Below are 15,579 nucleotides of genomic sequence, written 5' to 3' on the forward strand. Positions count from 1 at the left end.
GGCCAAATCACATAAGGATTGTTGAAACAAAATGTGGCTCTAAACATCACAGCCAGTTATTAAACTGGCAATTGTCTAATTTAGAAAATAAGAAATGAGTTTTGCTTTGATTTCTGCCAGCTAAAATCTAGATGGATGGGAAGTGGTTTGTTTCTATTTAGTTTTTCCAGAGTCATTTTGCTAGAAAACCTGATCTCTAAGATTGGGAAATACTTGTTCTGCATTGAAATGAAAGTGCCAGAATCCTACCCAACCCAAGACCCAGAAAGACATTTTAAATGGTATCCCAGAGCTATGGGAACAGCAATATACATCTCTCTTGACATTTAAAAAGCAATATAAAGCTCATGCACATATCCAGCCTCCTAACTCCCCCCACAATAAAATTAAGAGACTTAACTGAGCAGAGGGAAATCTTGTTTTAGAAATGGTGAAAGAATTTCACAACTAGTTTCTCATTTATATGTTGTTGTTGTTTTTTTAAAAAAACTTTAACAATATTAAGTAGGAAACAAGTCTGTGTTAGGGATGAAAAATGTGTCATACAGATCTATTCCTAATTAACATCTGGGTAAGTTTACATGGAGACAGAATGGAAGAATAGGGTTGTGTGAACACTGCCATTTTGTCTGAGTACAGTACTTGAGTGTTCCTGCTTCAGGTCCTGCATTAGAAGGGAGCATTCAAGAGTTTAGTCAGTTTGTATTCCTGAAGTCCCAACTTTTTTTACATGTCCAAAATCAGTCTTGATAGATGTACTTCCCATGGCACAAACCTTCTATCTGCCTTTCCTCCCCTCAGTTAGTACCGCTGAAGGGACATGGAGTCTGATTTCTCTGCATCTTCACTCAAGACAGTCTTCGACATGGACACATCACATGCTTGTTTCTGCCCATGCCCTACATGGAGGGGGGATATGCATCACGTTATGTGTGAACAGGAGAACAAGTGGCTTGTAAAACAGTGATTGAATTGTCCCCCAAACCTCAGGCTTTTATATACATTATTTACACAATGAGTCCCATCTGATTGGCTGGTTCTGCTTCCCTCCTGGAGCCTGACTGGTCTTTCCCTGCAGGCCAATCAGTTGTTGCATTCTAGGATCCTTCCTGCCTATTGTTCTAGGATCCAAGCTTAGTTCATAACAAAGTGTCAGTGTCCTTTTGGTCAGGGAAGCTGCCTATGTGACTTTTCTGAACATAAAACACAGCAAAGAACAAAAGAAAGCCAGTTCACACTCCAGTTTATACATTACAAAGTAAACACTTTTTTCTTACATGGAGATTAATCTCTGTGATGGAAAAGCTAGCATGAAGCAAATCATCAGAGCCCCCTGGCTAAAGTATAAAGACAGGAGCAGCGTGGCTATTGCCTGGGCTGAATCTGTTACGGGACTAAATAAAGGACTTCATCCTCTAGGGTCTGCCAGCCTTTCACCAGCACTAAATTCACTCTTTTAATAAAAAGATAATGTTATCTCATGGGAAACAGACTCCCTCCTGCCTCTTCCTTTGCTCTTAAGGAGCCAGCTAGCTCCCAGTCTCCCTCTGCAAGACAGTTACATCGTAATGAGGCGGGCTGGTTTCTCAAGGATAATGAATGCAAAAACAAGCAGTGATGGAAATGCCAAGCCAGGGTCCATCACTCATTCCTGAGCTCTGGAATCCATTAGGAAGTGCACCAGGGAAATGGAGACCCAAGCAGCATGTGAATAGGGCCAGGGTTGCAGGCTGGGAATGATTAGGAATGCAGGACAATCAAAGGTAACGTTTATTTCACTCTCAAAAAGCACACCCTTTGTCTCCCAGTAAGGAGAATCAAAATGCCCCCCTTCTCCCCAGAGTCTTTGTGCTTCTGATCTGTGGCATTAATAGAGTTCAAGCATGGGGACAGTCAGTTCATTACCAAGGTTGATTCATGCATTTTGGAGACATTTTGTGTCTAATATTTTTTCCTCCCCAAAGAGCTTTATGTTTGGCAGCTCTTCCTTTTTTTCACACATTTCACCTCCTTCCTTTCTAACAGAAGGAAAGGGGAGGGGGAGAAGAACCATCTATGCAATTTTCTTCAGTCATTCTTTAATGCAAATAACTCAATTCATACTTAGACATGGTTATTACACAGCCCCATTCAGCCGGGCAGAATTGGCTTCCCAAAGCTACTTTCGCCGTTTTGCTTCTATAAATGATTGTTCATTTCCCTTTTAAATGATTTGTACGCTGTTGCTCTATTCCTCTACTTGTTCATTTAGGAAACAAATGTCTCTACGCCAGAGAGGGTATCTTGTGGGTTCAAATCTCTGCAAAGGTTAATTCAAAGAGCTTCATCCCTTGCATCAGTGAAAGCATCTATGAACGCAGGAAGCCCTCATCCCATTTAATCAAAGGACTAGAAATGGGCAAATTGTTCTTGAGTACACACTCCTGATTCAAGGCAGCTCTCTCCACAGATTAACCTACACAATAATGTTGGTGCAGTGCTGAGGTGTTAAATTTAGATGAGGGAAGCCTAGGTTCAGATTTATGGGAAGGCATGATGCCCACTGGATGCCTGACCCGAGCTAAGAAGCAGAAAGAGATACAGAAATAATCTTTTGCATAAAGCCAATTCCTGCGTTGCACCCCATGATTGCATGACCAAGAAATAGAATTGAGGCAAAGTTATGAAGATCAAGAGATAGGTGGGCATCAGGGTAGCGAAGGGGCTGAAAACAAGGCCTATGTGGAAATAGTGAAAGACCTGCCTATGTTTAGCCTGAAGAAGGTAAAATTTAGAGAAGACACAATAGCCATCTTCAAATATCTGAATTGCTCTCATGCCAAAGATGAAGCATCAGGCTTGCTCTCAGTTGCTCCATAGAGCAGGATGAGTCCCAATGGAGAGTGGTAGGAAAGCAGATTTCATCTAAGCGTTAGGAGAAACTTTCTAATGGTAAGAGCTATTCAGTGGAGGAGCAGGCTGCCCTAAGAGATGATGGGTTTTCCTTGGCTTGAGGTACTTCAAGCAGAGGCTCAGTTGCCATGTATCAGGAGTGTTGTAGTTGCATTTTGCATTGAAGATCCTGCACTGAGCAGGTGGCTGGACAACATGTCCTTCAAGGTCCCTTCCAACTCTATGATTCTTTGTGTATAGGTGCTGACTTGGTCTTCAAAGGTTCCCACTGAGCTCCAGGAGACAAGTACAGCAAAAAGGGATGAAATCTGCTTTCTAGCCCCAACCTTTCCCACCACCACCAGATTTGGGGATCACCACAGGTTCCTTTGAGGCTGCTATACTTTCCTATGGGAACAGATTGGAAACATCTGCATTGGAAACAAAATTATCCCCTCACCCTTGTCACGTGGTGCAGACTTCAATGATAGGGATTTCATAGGTGTTGAGGTACAATGTACACATTGTTGAGCATTGACTCATTGCAGCTTTGTGTTCCTGAAAAATACAGGGCCTCTGTGAACACCCACCCACTCACACCTATCATGACAGACATTTTGCTAGCAGTAAATCCAGATCACTGTGCCACAGGCAAAGAAGAATGAACCTGGAATCTACAGGGCGGATGGCTTCAGGTGATTTAAATAAGTAAGCCAAGCTGTATCCTTCTGTGGAAGAAAAATATTGCCATGCTTAGGAGCAGTAGTTACACAATCAACACAGAGCTAATTCCTCTCATGTCATATCAGTGGTGTAACTAATACTTCCTTCGCACCTATTGCCAGCACAGTAAGACAAACAGCACACACAGTATTCAAACACATAATCAGATACCACAGATGGCGTAAACGATCCTCCTCAGTCATGGTATATAGAATTTGGTAGAAACATTTCCCCAAACCACAGTTATTTAAAAGCTCAAGCTATCCAAATATACTTTGTGTCCCTTGTGAAGCCTCATATAAATGAAAACTCATATAAAATGTACTCTTGGTTTAATTCTCTCAAGGCCATTCAAATAAATGAAAATATATGCCTCTTTAAAAATCCACATATGGATGCATATTCGTCAGAATCATGTTTCAAAGGTTATCTGGGGTTTTTTTTTAAAAAAAACTGTTGGGTTTGAAGAATCATGGATCAAATTCCAGCTCATTTTAAAATAAAATATAATAAAAAAACTTGAAAACAGCAATGCCAGCTTGCTGGGTAGCCTAGGGCATAATGACCTCTCAACCTAATTTCTCTCAAGATTACCATGGATGCACCATGATGCAACCAAATCAAATTCAGCAGGGACTTCTGTGTGTGAACTTCTGTGTGTGATTCATTGTTATTACAGATCAGATTTATTCCTTAAAATGGCCTTTCACATTTGTGTATGTATGTACAGCATGTATGTATGTATGTATGTATGTATGTATCTGTTTTCAGTGATGCAGCTGCTGGGGCTAGGATTGAGGTCCAGGGCTTCACAGCATGTTTTAGAGTTGGCATTAAGGGAGAGCAGGGCTTTCGTGTTTTTAACAGCTGTGTGACAGGCAGAAAATCAAAGGCTAAGCCTCTTCTAGTACTGTATATGGAAATGCTATTACTGGTATGGGGAAAGCTTCACCTGTTGACATTCTGTCTTTCAGATATCTTGTTAATTGTGTGTGGCCCTTGATTTATTGTAGAGCCCTTCATTATTACCTGCGAAAGATGTTTACTTATGACAAAAGGTTTATGTGGATATGTGTCTTCTGTGAGTGGGTTGTGTTTTAATTGTTGTAAGCCATTCTAGTGCCTTAGGGTGAAGGCCAGGTGGTGGTTGTTGTTAATTCAGATATAGAAAACCTTTGGTGTGCCAGATGTTTCTGAACTACAAGTCGCATCAGCTCCTGCAAGCATGGCCAACAGCCAAGGATGATGGCAGTTATAATCCAGCAAAATCTGGAGGGGCAAAGGTTATCCACACCTGCATTAAGCCATTATTATTATTATTATTATTATTATTATTATTATTATTATTATTATTATTTCTGCGCACAAGGGTCAGTCTGCAGTATGAAAAGAAAGGTTCCCAAGAGCTAGGCATGTATGCTCGAGATTTGGCCTATTCATGTGTCAGATATCTATCCACTGATCACAATTAAAAGCAAAGAAAGCTGGTATCCACCAAAACGGGATGTAGAAATCAGCAGAAGCAACTTAGGTTTTGTTTGCAAGTAACACCAAGCTATGGTTTATTAAATGGAGCCACAGTAAAACAGGAACTGCCCTGTTCCAGTAATGCAGGTATCAGACCTGACTTGGCTAAGGAGCTGTGCCCTCAACCATCTACTTTCGTACTCCAGCCCAACTGATACACAGAGCTGCGATTGCAGAGACAGCGGCACATGCTGACATAGCTAGTGTAGCATCCTGTACAAGGCAAATGGGACAAATCCATCATGCTGCTGTAGCTACACTCCCATTATAACAACTTATTATACTACAGGGATGGCCAGCCTTTCAAGACAGGAGCCTCTGTACCTTCACCGTTGTGTAGGAGAGAGAATCTCAGCAGGTGCAGCTTTGTCATTTCACAGCACAACAGAAGTCTGAAAAGGTACACCTGCTACGATTCTCTCCACCTGACATCTGAAAGGTACAGGAGTTTTTATGTTGCAAAGGCTGTACAACCTGCTATGCTACTGTAGATACATGCGGTTACACTGACAAGGCTGCCTCCACAGGGATATGTAAACAAGTCCTCTCCAATCCTGCCCTTGTCCCAATCCTGGCCAAATGTCTTCACACCCTTCTCTGCAACATGATAGCAACACATGCCATCACTACACTGCTTCATTGTCATCACCACCATCCCTCAAAATGCAAGGCACCTAACATTTTCTAAGTGCTCTGCATATATTTAAAGATAAGTTAGTCCCTGCCTACAAATTCACAATCTATTAGACACAAAGCAAAGGGGAAAAGGAAAGGGGAAGGGAAACAATGGTGTCAACTCTTCATTCCTTTAGTTTTTCATTTGGCATGTCCATATGTGAATTTCTTAGTTTAAGTAGGGTTGCCATATTTCAAAAAGTCAAAGTCCAAGCACAAAAGTTGTTGAACTTTTTTTCTTTTCTCTCTCTCTCTCTCTCTTTTATTTTGTTTTGTTTTTTTTTTTTTTTTTTTTTTGCAAAATCACAAAAAGAAGTTTTTGAGCAATTTTTTTAGGGGGGAAATTGCCAAAATCTATACTTCCAGGACACTCCAGTGTTTTTTGACCAGACACTGCTTCTGACGACCAAATCCCAGCTATCTCTAGGAAATTCTGGACGTATTGCAGCCGTTAGGAAGTGCCTACTTGCATGGAAAGCATTGCAATTGTCATTTCTTGCTGGATCTTATGTTACATATGATTTTAGTGCAGGAGGGGGTTCATTATTTCCTTTTGCTTGTATCCCCTTTTCCCATAAGGTGGGTGATGAATGGGGCCCAACTGGTCTCCCTACTATATTATCTTTCCGGGAGGCATGGAGGTGAGCGTTCCAGTGGCCCTGGGTGTCTTGGTTAGTGACAGGGCCTGGAGCATGCATCCTTTTAATTTTGCAGTCTGCAGTGTTCTGAGGTATGTGTAAATGATATTGTGTAAATATTAGAGTAATCAAGGTACACAGATATGGGATAGTACTTTATTGGCCTGAATATAAGCCTCACCTTTTTCCAAATTCCGACCATGAAAAGTTAAAGTGTGGCTTAAATTTGCAACCTTACAAAAATTGGCTTTTACAATATCACTGCTGAAACAGATATACAGTAAAATGGGTGTGAGTGCCTATGGAATTTTAAGGGAGCTGCTTATATTCGGGTATTGTCTTTTTGTCTCCCCCCTCCCCCTTGAATTTTAAAGGTGCGGCTTATATTCAGGTATGGCTTATATTTGGGCCAATACGGTATGTATCTGCTAGATGTGTAGGTAAGTATATTAGGTGAAGTAGGATTAGTGTTCCTTTGGAAAGAGGAGAAACAGTACTTGGAAAGTTGGAAGTGAACGGTGATTGGATGTGGGAGAGGGTGTTTGGCTTGTTATGGCAGGGTTAGTGAGATAGAGTGGGGTCAGCATTGTTGCTAGTCATGGTTTGGGCCTAAATGGTGAGGGAGGATTTAACTTAGGTATATTTGGAAGGGTAGACTAGATAGGAGTCTTTATATGAACCAAGGTAAAATCCAAAAAAGTGTACAACTGAAACCTTACGCTTCTGTGCGCTGAATTACCATCAAAGCTTTTATTACTTCTGTTATCAATTAAACTGTTGCAGCATACGCACAGGCCTCTTGACTGGCTACCCTAGAGGTGGGGTCATTCAGATACTTGGTATCTGTGATGGCAGCGAAAATAAAGAGAGTTGAGAATACCTAGCAGAAACCCAGCTCAGGGCTTAGTGAGAAACAGGAGGTGGTGCAGGGAAATTGAGGTAGGTCAGATGCTTGGGCCAGAGAACCACATAGCTGAGGAGAAGTGGTGCAACACAGTCCTTGAGCATCAGGAAGTTTGGGCAGAATGTTCTTTCTTGCAGAGAGGGGCAAAGCAAAGACCCTCCAGCTCCTTCTCTGACTGAAGGATGCCAGGTTAGCCTCACCCTTGCTGTTATGTTTGTGCAGCCTCCTGATGACCCTAGCACACCTGGCTGGTGACAGAAAGTACCATGTGCCCTCCTTCGGCTCTTTAGTCCCAGGTAACATCCAGCAACTATGGCTGCTGATAATGCAGGAGCACAGCATCCCAGCCAGTGTGCTGCAACACCAGCACAACGGTACAAAGTGTGATGTCGCACCAACACCATGCATATCAACTTGTTTGGCAGAGCTATGTCTCATAGGTCTCAACTACAGAGCCATGAATAAAAGCATTCATTTCCTTTGTACAAGCCAAACAATCTCATGTGTGAAAAAATAAATGTCATGGCAATGGGAAGAAACATAAAATGCAATTGAAAACGGCTTGGAAATTATTTTGTTCAGCTTTTGTGATGATGCAGAGAAAAGATTGCAACTGATGCCCCAAAGAGGCCAAACTCTGGTCAGCTACCTCAGAACAAAAAGGCAATTTAATAGCTTCCAGTTATTATATATTTGCAGTCTGATACATACTTCCTTCACCATATCCAAATTGCTGCTAAGTAAAGGTAGAGTATAGAAAATAGTACTGCAAACAACCCATTTTCACAGAGCAATAAAAGTGTGTTTTAATATTTATTTTGCAGGCTTCACTGTAATTTGCGCTAGAATACTTTTTATCCTGTAATGAGATATAATTTCAGTGGCCTGGCAGCCTTTTCTTTAGAGAACTATCCCTCAAGTGAACTCCTTAATTGATTTTAATCTACAATCCTATCCCCTAAGAGTAAGTTTCCACTGAACATAGTGGAACTTACTTCTGAGTAAACATGCCTGGAACAGCATTGTAAATTCTTTCTACCACCTCATTGTTGTCTCCCACTGTAGGACCCACTGAAGTGAGTGGGGCTTATTGTAACGAGTGCTTTGGTGACGGGAACGCAGATAAATCTTGTAACAGTATACGTCCCAGCTGATCCAGACTATGAGGCACACTCCCTATTAATTCACCCAGATATGCACATGCACATATCTACACACACACCCCTTCACATATTTTTATGCATGCAGGTTGTTTTGGTCAGCCAATAGTACAGCCTCTGCTACAAGCAGTGCTGTTCCTATTATTTAACATTTATACAGTTCCAGCAATGTTCCAGGCACCATAAACCACCACCACTCAAATGTTAATGATTCACAAGTTCTCTGTAAAGCATCATACCAAGCCAACTTGGGGTAAATCCAAGTTAATTGAATATTGTTATTTTACCTCTTGATTCAGCTATTCAAGCATAATTTGGTTTGACTTTTTATGACTCACACGTTGCCTTAAAAGAAGAATCAGAAAATGGCCAAACTCAAAGCCTGTGCCATGTCATCTTGGCTGTAGGACGTGCCGACTCCTCTTTATGGAGTCAGTTTTGGACCTTTACATTTCAGCTGCCTTCACTGAAATGAAGTAGTCCCCAAGTCCACATTTAAGTACAGTTGACTTTAATTTTGTTCTCAGTGTTAAGAAATCTGCCAGATAGTTTGGTTGAAGGATTACCCAGCTTTGAACTTTGCTTCATAGCAAAAAACAACAACACAAAAATTTTTTGGAGGACCACCAATAAAATAAAGCAGCAGCAGAAGAAAGTGAAGAAATGTGGAAGTGCGAGAGCATGGCAAGAGGAGTTTAGGCTGAGAGGCAGAATCAAGGTGGAGTCTACAGTGGCCCCACAAGGTCATGGTAGACTCTGCTCCTCATGCTTGAACTAGCACTGTCGTACCTACACATGAGTAATTAATACTGAGGCCTAATATGAAGAGTAGAATGCTTGATATCTGGTGGGCGGGGCTTGTGGGTTATGCTCCAGAATCAGCCCCTCCCTTCAGTGTGTGTTCAGTTCAGAATGTCAGTTAAGAGGGACCAGCTGCCTCTTCTTGCCACTTGCCCCAGACTTGCCTCATGTTTTTGTATTTAGTTTCTCTCATTATGTTATTTTTTTACAGTTTTCTCTCAGTTTATTATTAAAGCTTGTTTACATTTACGTGAGTCACTTATTTTTCTCAAAGAAAAAGAAACTGCTGAAGAATGGTGGAATATTCTAAACTTGGGTGAGTGAGGGGATATTCCCAGTTTGCCAGGAGGATTGGTTTTGTTAATCACCCCCCCACACACCTCCACAACATAATTAACAGAAGTATTGGCTGGGCGCCTAGATTCAAAACACGGGGCCTCCAGTGGGAAAGAGTTAAAAACACTCTCAGAGTTAACTGGCAGCATAGCATGTAATAAAACAAACCCTTCTGCACATCCGGTCTCCTTACAGCACTTGCCCCTTTCTCTCTACTCCTCTGGCAATGAACAGACCACACACTTTTAAGTAAGTTTAAAATATTTACTTACTAAATCCAAATATCTGGTTAATGCGCTAATCCACGCAGCAGCAAGGAGATCACAGGGTGCAAAATGCAGCACATAGTTTCAAACATGCAGTCTGAACTTGGATCCTGTTCAGACACAACCGGCCTAGTGGATTACATGGCAAGAAGAGAGAGAGTGTGACGAACAGGAAGAGAAGAAGATTCATTTTCTCCCTCACAAAGAAGAGAGGATGTGCCCTAGCTGAGTCTAGGAACAGAGTTCTATGGTCTTAAGCCCTTCATGCATTAGCCAGCACTTATGCATAGTTATGTTTGACTGCAGTTTCCCAGTTTTTTTTAATGCCTAAGCTAGCTCTTGGGCCAGAGAAAGGTGGGATGTAAATTTAAACTAAATAAGTAAATAGATTGTATGATAGGCAGTAACTTAATCCATGCATGTTCAAAGAAGAACTTACATAATGTGCAGCATCAAGTCCACAATGAACCGCTACTCAGAATTATAGCATCTGCCTTGCTTGAGGAAGACCCCAGGTTGAACCACAATACTGGGCTTGTATGGTCTGACTCAGTATAAGGTAACAAAGATACCAAGTTGCAGGGACCCAATTAAAACTCATATTGATATAAACATATTCAAAAGATACAAGCTGCAGCCACTGTGTATTCAACAATCCAATTCCCCAAACAATACAGCACATGCAAACAATAAAACAATTCTCCAAACAATACAGAACAAGATCTCCAGGACTGAACTTCTCTTTGTACTTCTTCAGACACCAACTGGAGAATATGCATGGAAGGCAGCTATTAAATCTTTATTGTCTCAATTTTTCTTTGTAGATTTTTCTTCCTTGGACAGAAGTATCATTGCTATAAATCCTAAAATGATATTATTGAAAATCACCTATTGAACAATATTAGACTGCACAATATGAGGCCACAGTCGATAATAGGATTAAAATACCTCTTGAAATTCTCTTACATATTCCTGCGTCAAAGCACAGCCAAGAAGGATGGAACTTCAAGCACTGGAATATACAAAATTATCAATATGAAAATTTTAGTTTTCTAAGAGGACATACTATCTTATTTTAAAAAATCTTCTGAATTCAAATCCAAACCTGTGGTACAGGAATAAGGAGCTTTTCATTCATAGAAGAAGGATGAATATACTGAGTAAAGTTTGACTGAGGTCTTACATAGGAACAGAGTTGAAACAGCTGTGATTCTAACATGTGGCTCCTCCGCACCAATGAATTACTGGCTCTAATGCGTAATAATAATAATCCTTTTTTTTTCTTCCAGAATCACTGTGGCTGAACCCTTATTGCTGGTTTAATAACTGTAAGTTGTTGGCCAAGGAATCCAAAACAGCCTTTTCATGCCAACATAAATATGCCATTTTTTGGAAGACTTTTGTTCTATTTTCTGTATGTCTCTTAACACCACTCTTTCAAAGGGATTAGTAATATTGGGAAGATATCTAAACTGGTATGTAATGCTCTATGTTATATCACTGAACACTTGTTTAAGCTTGAGTAATCGAATTAAAGTTTCAAAAGATCAGTCCTCATATTCAAGGCATTGTATCCTGGCATTGGTACCTGTGCTGTCTGGAAGTGCCTTAAATAAACCACCACATAAAAATAAGTTATGTCCTTAAGGAATACTACTCTGCCTCTTTACTTCCTCCATAATTTTAAATGGATATGTCATCCTACAGGCAGAGCAGAGGGTAAGGGATGCAATCACTGTCAGAATTATGGAATGGGGGAAGCAGCTTCCGCTTTATAGTGTTGACTAGATGCAAGTAAAGAGAAGGCTCATTCCAACCATATCTTTGTTTTGAAGAAAAGGGCTGGTTCAGTTTTTCTCATCCCTTTGTGACAAACTTCACCTGAGTTCTACCCAAAATAAGAGCTTTCTCTTACTTATGTGTACTCAGATGTTTCAAGTGTATACCTAACATTTTGAAAGAAACAAATACAAATACACTTGCAAATATGCATTTCACACAGGTACGACTCTCTCTCGAGTGACAAACCTGGCTCTGCTTCTGCACTGAGTGCAAAATGGGCTCCAGTCCCTTCTGCTTTCTGCTCAAGCTTCCTCTGGCTGCATCCACCCTTCAGTAGGTCCATGCTGGGCCAAGCATTATTCCAAATATGTAACCAGTGTGGCCTGGGGTGCCACATCCCATGTGCAACCAATAGTACCATCTCCCGCTACCCAGGAAACACCCCAAAAGGGGGTGCTGTCTCCTAGATGACAGCATAGGCCCTCAAAAACTCCTCTCCTAAAGCAGATTTTTGCCTGAGAGGTTCCACAAACTGTGATTTCAAGCAAGCCAATTTGCGTTCATTCTCCATGCAACATCCACCAGTTCTTCTGAATTGCTTTAGAGCCGTGGAGAAAAGGAAATGCTCAAGAAATAATTATATGCTAAGAACTCCTTGCCCAAGTGCTTTCTACTTTTTTCACTGCCCCCTCTCCACTTTCTCTCCTCCTCCCCCTTCTCCTTCTCCTTCTTAGTTTCCTTTTCATCTTCCTCTTTTATGTATTATTAGCTTTGGAATGATCTTTACTGAGGAAAACTTGAATCTGAAGGAAGGGTCTAATTGCACTACCTCTGAGGACTAATTAAGCCATCTGTGACTGACAGCCTTTCGAGCTTCCTTGTTTTGTGGTAGATAGAGCTGCAATGCCAGCTGTCCTAACTCCCCCCGCCCCCTTTCTGCAAAGCAAGAAAGGAAAAGGAAGGGCACAATTAATAGTTTGTCATTTTTGTTAGCACATTTCTTTAAGAAAATATCATCAATTGGCCTCCCTAGCTGAGACAGTTTGACATCTGTCGTCTTTTCATCTTTTCCAAATGGGCTGCAACAGGAGGTGCTGCCCGAGTTTGACACTCGGAGACCCTGTTCAGCCACGTAAAATATGGCCAAATTATTTCCTTGAAACAAAGAGCAGAATGTACTGTGTTGAACATTGTTGCCCTGCATAAATGAAAATTAACGTCTTTTTCCAGGTTGGATGCTCCTCCTCTCTCATAGGCCAGAATGCACATCACTCAGCAGACGACATTCTCCATCCAATATATCATCTGGACTGGATAACAACTTGGAAGAGCATCCTGTGAAGGCTAAAACGCAGTTGAGGCATGGCCAGGTCCTCTAGATAAGACCATACGGGCAGCAGTGGAGTGTTTTAAGGCAAGGAAGGTTTCCAAATTAAGCTCAGTGAGAACTGTGGAAACAGCTCATCTGTGTGCAGTATTTAAAATGGAAGATTATTATAGCCCAAAGCAGACAAGGACCCTGTTTTCCTGCATACCTGCACAATGAACAATCTCTCGTGCTCCTTTCTGCCTTTCTTTGTACAGTCCTGCTGCAGCTCTTGCCTTCCTCTTTCCTTTATCCCTTGTAATTTGCACAGAGGGTTGCTTCTGTAGCCAATTTATTTGTAAAGTTTCCTTCTGCAAGGGGAAAACACCGGTGGTTAAAAAATAGGAATGAAAATTATAGAACTGCTTTCCAGAATGACTTTTACCTTTTTTTTATTATTTGCAGGATTTGTTTTAAACGGATTCAAGCTGATAGGAGGGGGTGGCATTTCTTCACCTCCAATCCCTGCCTTTGACCCAGCTGAGCAGGGGTGCAATTTAGGTGGGCCAGGGGCAGCCTCCCTCCCCTGCATTTCAGGCCACCTGTGATTATGCCTCAAGAGCATCTGTAAAGCCAGCCAACTCAGGCTGTTCCCAGGCGTGTCTTCAAATAGGAGTGGATGCAAATCTTTCAGATGCAAGGCGAACGCTGCTTTCCTTCCCTATCTAGTGAATGACACACACACAGAGAGATCCCCACTCCCCGCATATAAGAGGTGAGCAGCCTATTAGTTGTGATTTTCCGAGCACCTTTTCTGCTCAAACATCAGCTGGGTACCTTTTACGTGTTTTTCTGCATACTATTCTATTCTTGAGAAACAACTCTGAGAAGGAAGCACTGTGGCTTCCTCAGGGGTGGTGGAAGGAGGTGCAGCGGGGGTGGATCATCCCGGGTGTCACCACTGAGGGGGGTGACAAAATGCCGGGCAGCACTCACCACGGGGCCTGCAGCGTGCCCAAGCCACATGTTTCTCCTGCCCCAAACGGTCTGCCCACCGCCTCCCCCTCAGCTGTAGGGTGGCTGAGTGGGAGGAGGCAGGCAGACTCCTCAGAGGCCCCACAGAGCGTCCTGCCCCGACTCACCCCGTCCCATGGGCGGCTGGCCCAGCCCCTGGGCGCAGGGCACACACACCACCCCAGGCGCCCGATCGGCTTGCTCCGCCGCTGGGCTTCCTCACTGGCACCCAGGGCCACCTGGGAGATGCTGTGCAGATCTGGCTCTGCTGAATGCCTGAAGTAGAGGCTTTCCTGGAACTTGATCCAGGAGAGAAGATGGCAGGTGCACCCAGCATGTGGTGAGTGCACTTACGCAGCAGGCAAGTAGACAGGAAAGGAAAGCAACAGAAGACAACCTAAACAACAACAAACATTGCAAGAATATACAGTTAAATGTGAAAATGCTACTTTAATGCAAAGCTACTAATAAATATAGCCTAGTATTGGTTCATTTTTCTTTCCCTCTCAGCCTCCTGACTCTCACCCAAGATCCAGGGGAGATGTCGAAAACATTTGCAACACTTATACTTGGTGGCATGTGCTGCCTCTTACCTGTGTGGGGTGCTCAGCCCTCCTAGCAACCCCCATTTGTTGGAGAGGTGTTGTATGTTCATGTCTGCAGTCCCTTGCTGTTTGGGTTCTAGCCAGAGAAGTGTTGGCAATGTAATCAAGTTCCTATCTGTGTTGTGAGGCCAGGCTATTTTGTGCAAAGCGCTCTTTCTCCATAGCTTTCCATCCCCGAAGTTCCCCCCTTGTGAGCTCTGAGTATGCATGACATGAGATCAGAAAGATATAGACACCATGCCATGTATTCTGTTGTCTGAGTTATGGTCTCTCTATAGGGTTTATATACTGGTGGTGCTGTGGGTGCCGAGTTACACCATATCCATGTTACAACATGGCAGGCAAACTGTTGACAAAGGGACGGCTAGTATTTATTTAATTTCCACCTTCCCATTGAAGTCAATGGAAGAGGAATTTCCACTATACCAAGTCTGCTACTAATAGAAAGTGGTACTGTCAACAGGGACATGGTTGTTGGTATGGGATCTGTTTTAAGTGCCAGACACATCTCACCCATGACTCCACTCCATTTCAGCCATTCCACTAGCAAATCTGAATCTCAATGAAACTGCTGCTGCACCGTCATATCTCATATAGCCTGGCTTTCATCAAATGCTATAGCTCCTCAGCCAGCAAATCTTCTAACCTCCCTGAACCTTGACATCTTGCACACACAGGCTATGTACACATTTAATGGCTTACAGTGCAGCTACATTGTTCTTTTTCTCAATAAGGAACAAAGCTGGTTTAGTGGGAACATGCATCAAAATGCAGACTCCCATAAGAAACTACGGGATAGATATGGATTGTGGCTAAGGTTGTGCATACACTGCTTCCCAAACCAGCAGTGGAAGCACACAGGATATAGCAAATGGGAGTGTATATACAGGTTTGAATTGTCAGCTAGCTGCCATATATACTGTATTTTTTCGTGTATAAGACTAGGTTTCCCCCCCAAAAAATAATGTCCA

General features: G+C 42.3%; 1 protein-coding gene and 1 long non-coding RNA gene across 12 annotated transcripts in view; one reads left to right on the plus strand and one right to left on the minus strand.

Annotated features, from left to right (window-relative positions):
* The window catches only part of GRIN2B (glutamate ionotropic receptor NMDA type subunit 2B), a 282,448-nt gene extending 272,028 nt beyond the window's left edge, over window positions 1–10,420 (minus strand). For 6 of the 11 annotated variants that reach the window (XM_083400264.1, XM_083400274.1, XM_083400270.1 and 3 more), the window contains exons 1-2: window positions 9,908–10,420; window positions 760–899 (exon numbers count right to left, since the gene is read on the minus strand). The gene's annotated coding sequence lies outside the window, so the exon portion shown is untranslated. Of the gene's footprint in view, window positions 1–759; window positions 900–8,785; window positions 9,218–9,907 lie in introns of those variants that run through there. The other 5 variants (XM_083400265.1, XM_083400272.1, XM_083400273.1 and 2 more) reach the window with 2 other exon arrangements.
* LOC310658450 lies at window positions 9,420–14,490 on the plus strand. Its single transcript, XR_014502328.1, has 2 exons — window positions 9,420–9,615; window positions 12,914–14,490. It is a non-coding gene; the product is annotated as an uncharacterized lncRNA (long non-coding RNA).
* Window positions 14,491–15,579: the final 1,089 nt, after the last annotated feature.

This window comes from Podarcis tiliguerta (genome assembly GCF_965153285.1).
Source record: "Podarcis tiliguerta genome assembly, chromosome: 10".
Classification (NCBI taxonomy): Eukaryota; Metazoa; Chordata; class Lepidosauria; order Squamata; family Lacertidae; genus Podarcis; species Podarcis tiliguerta.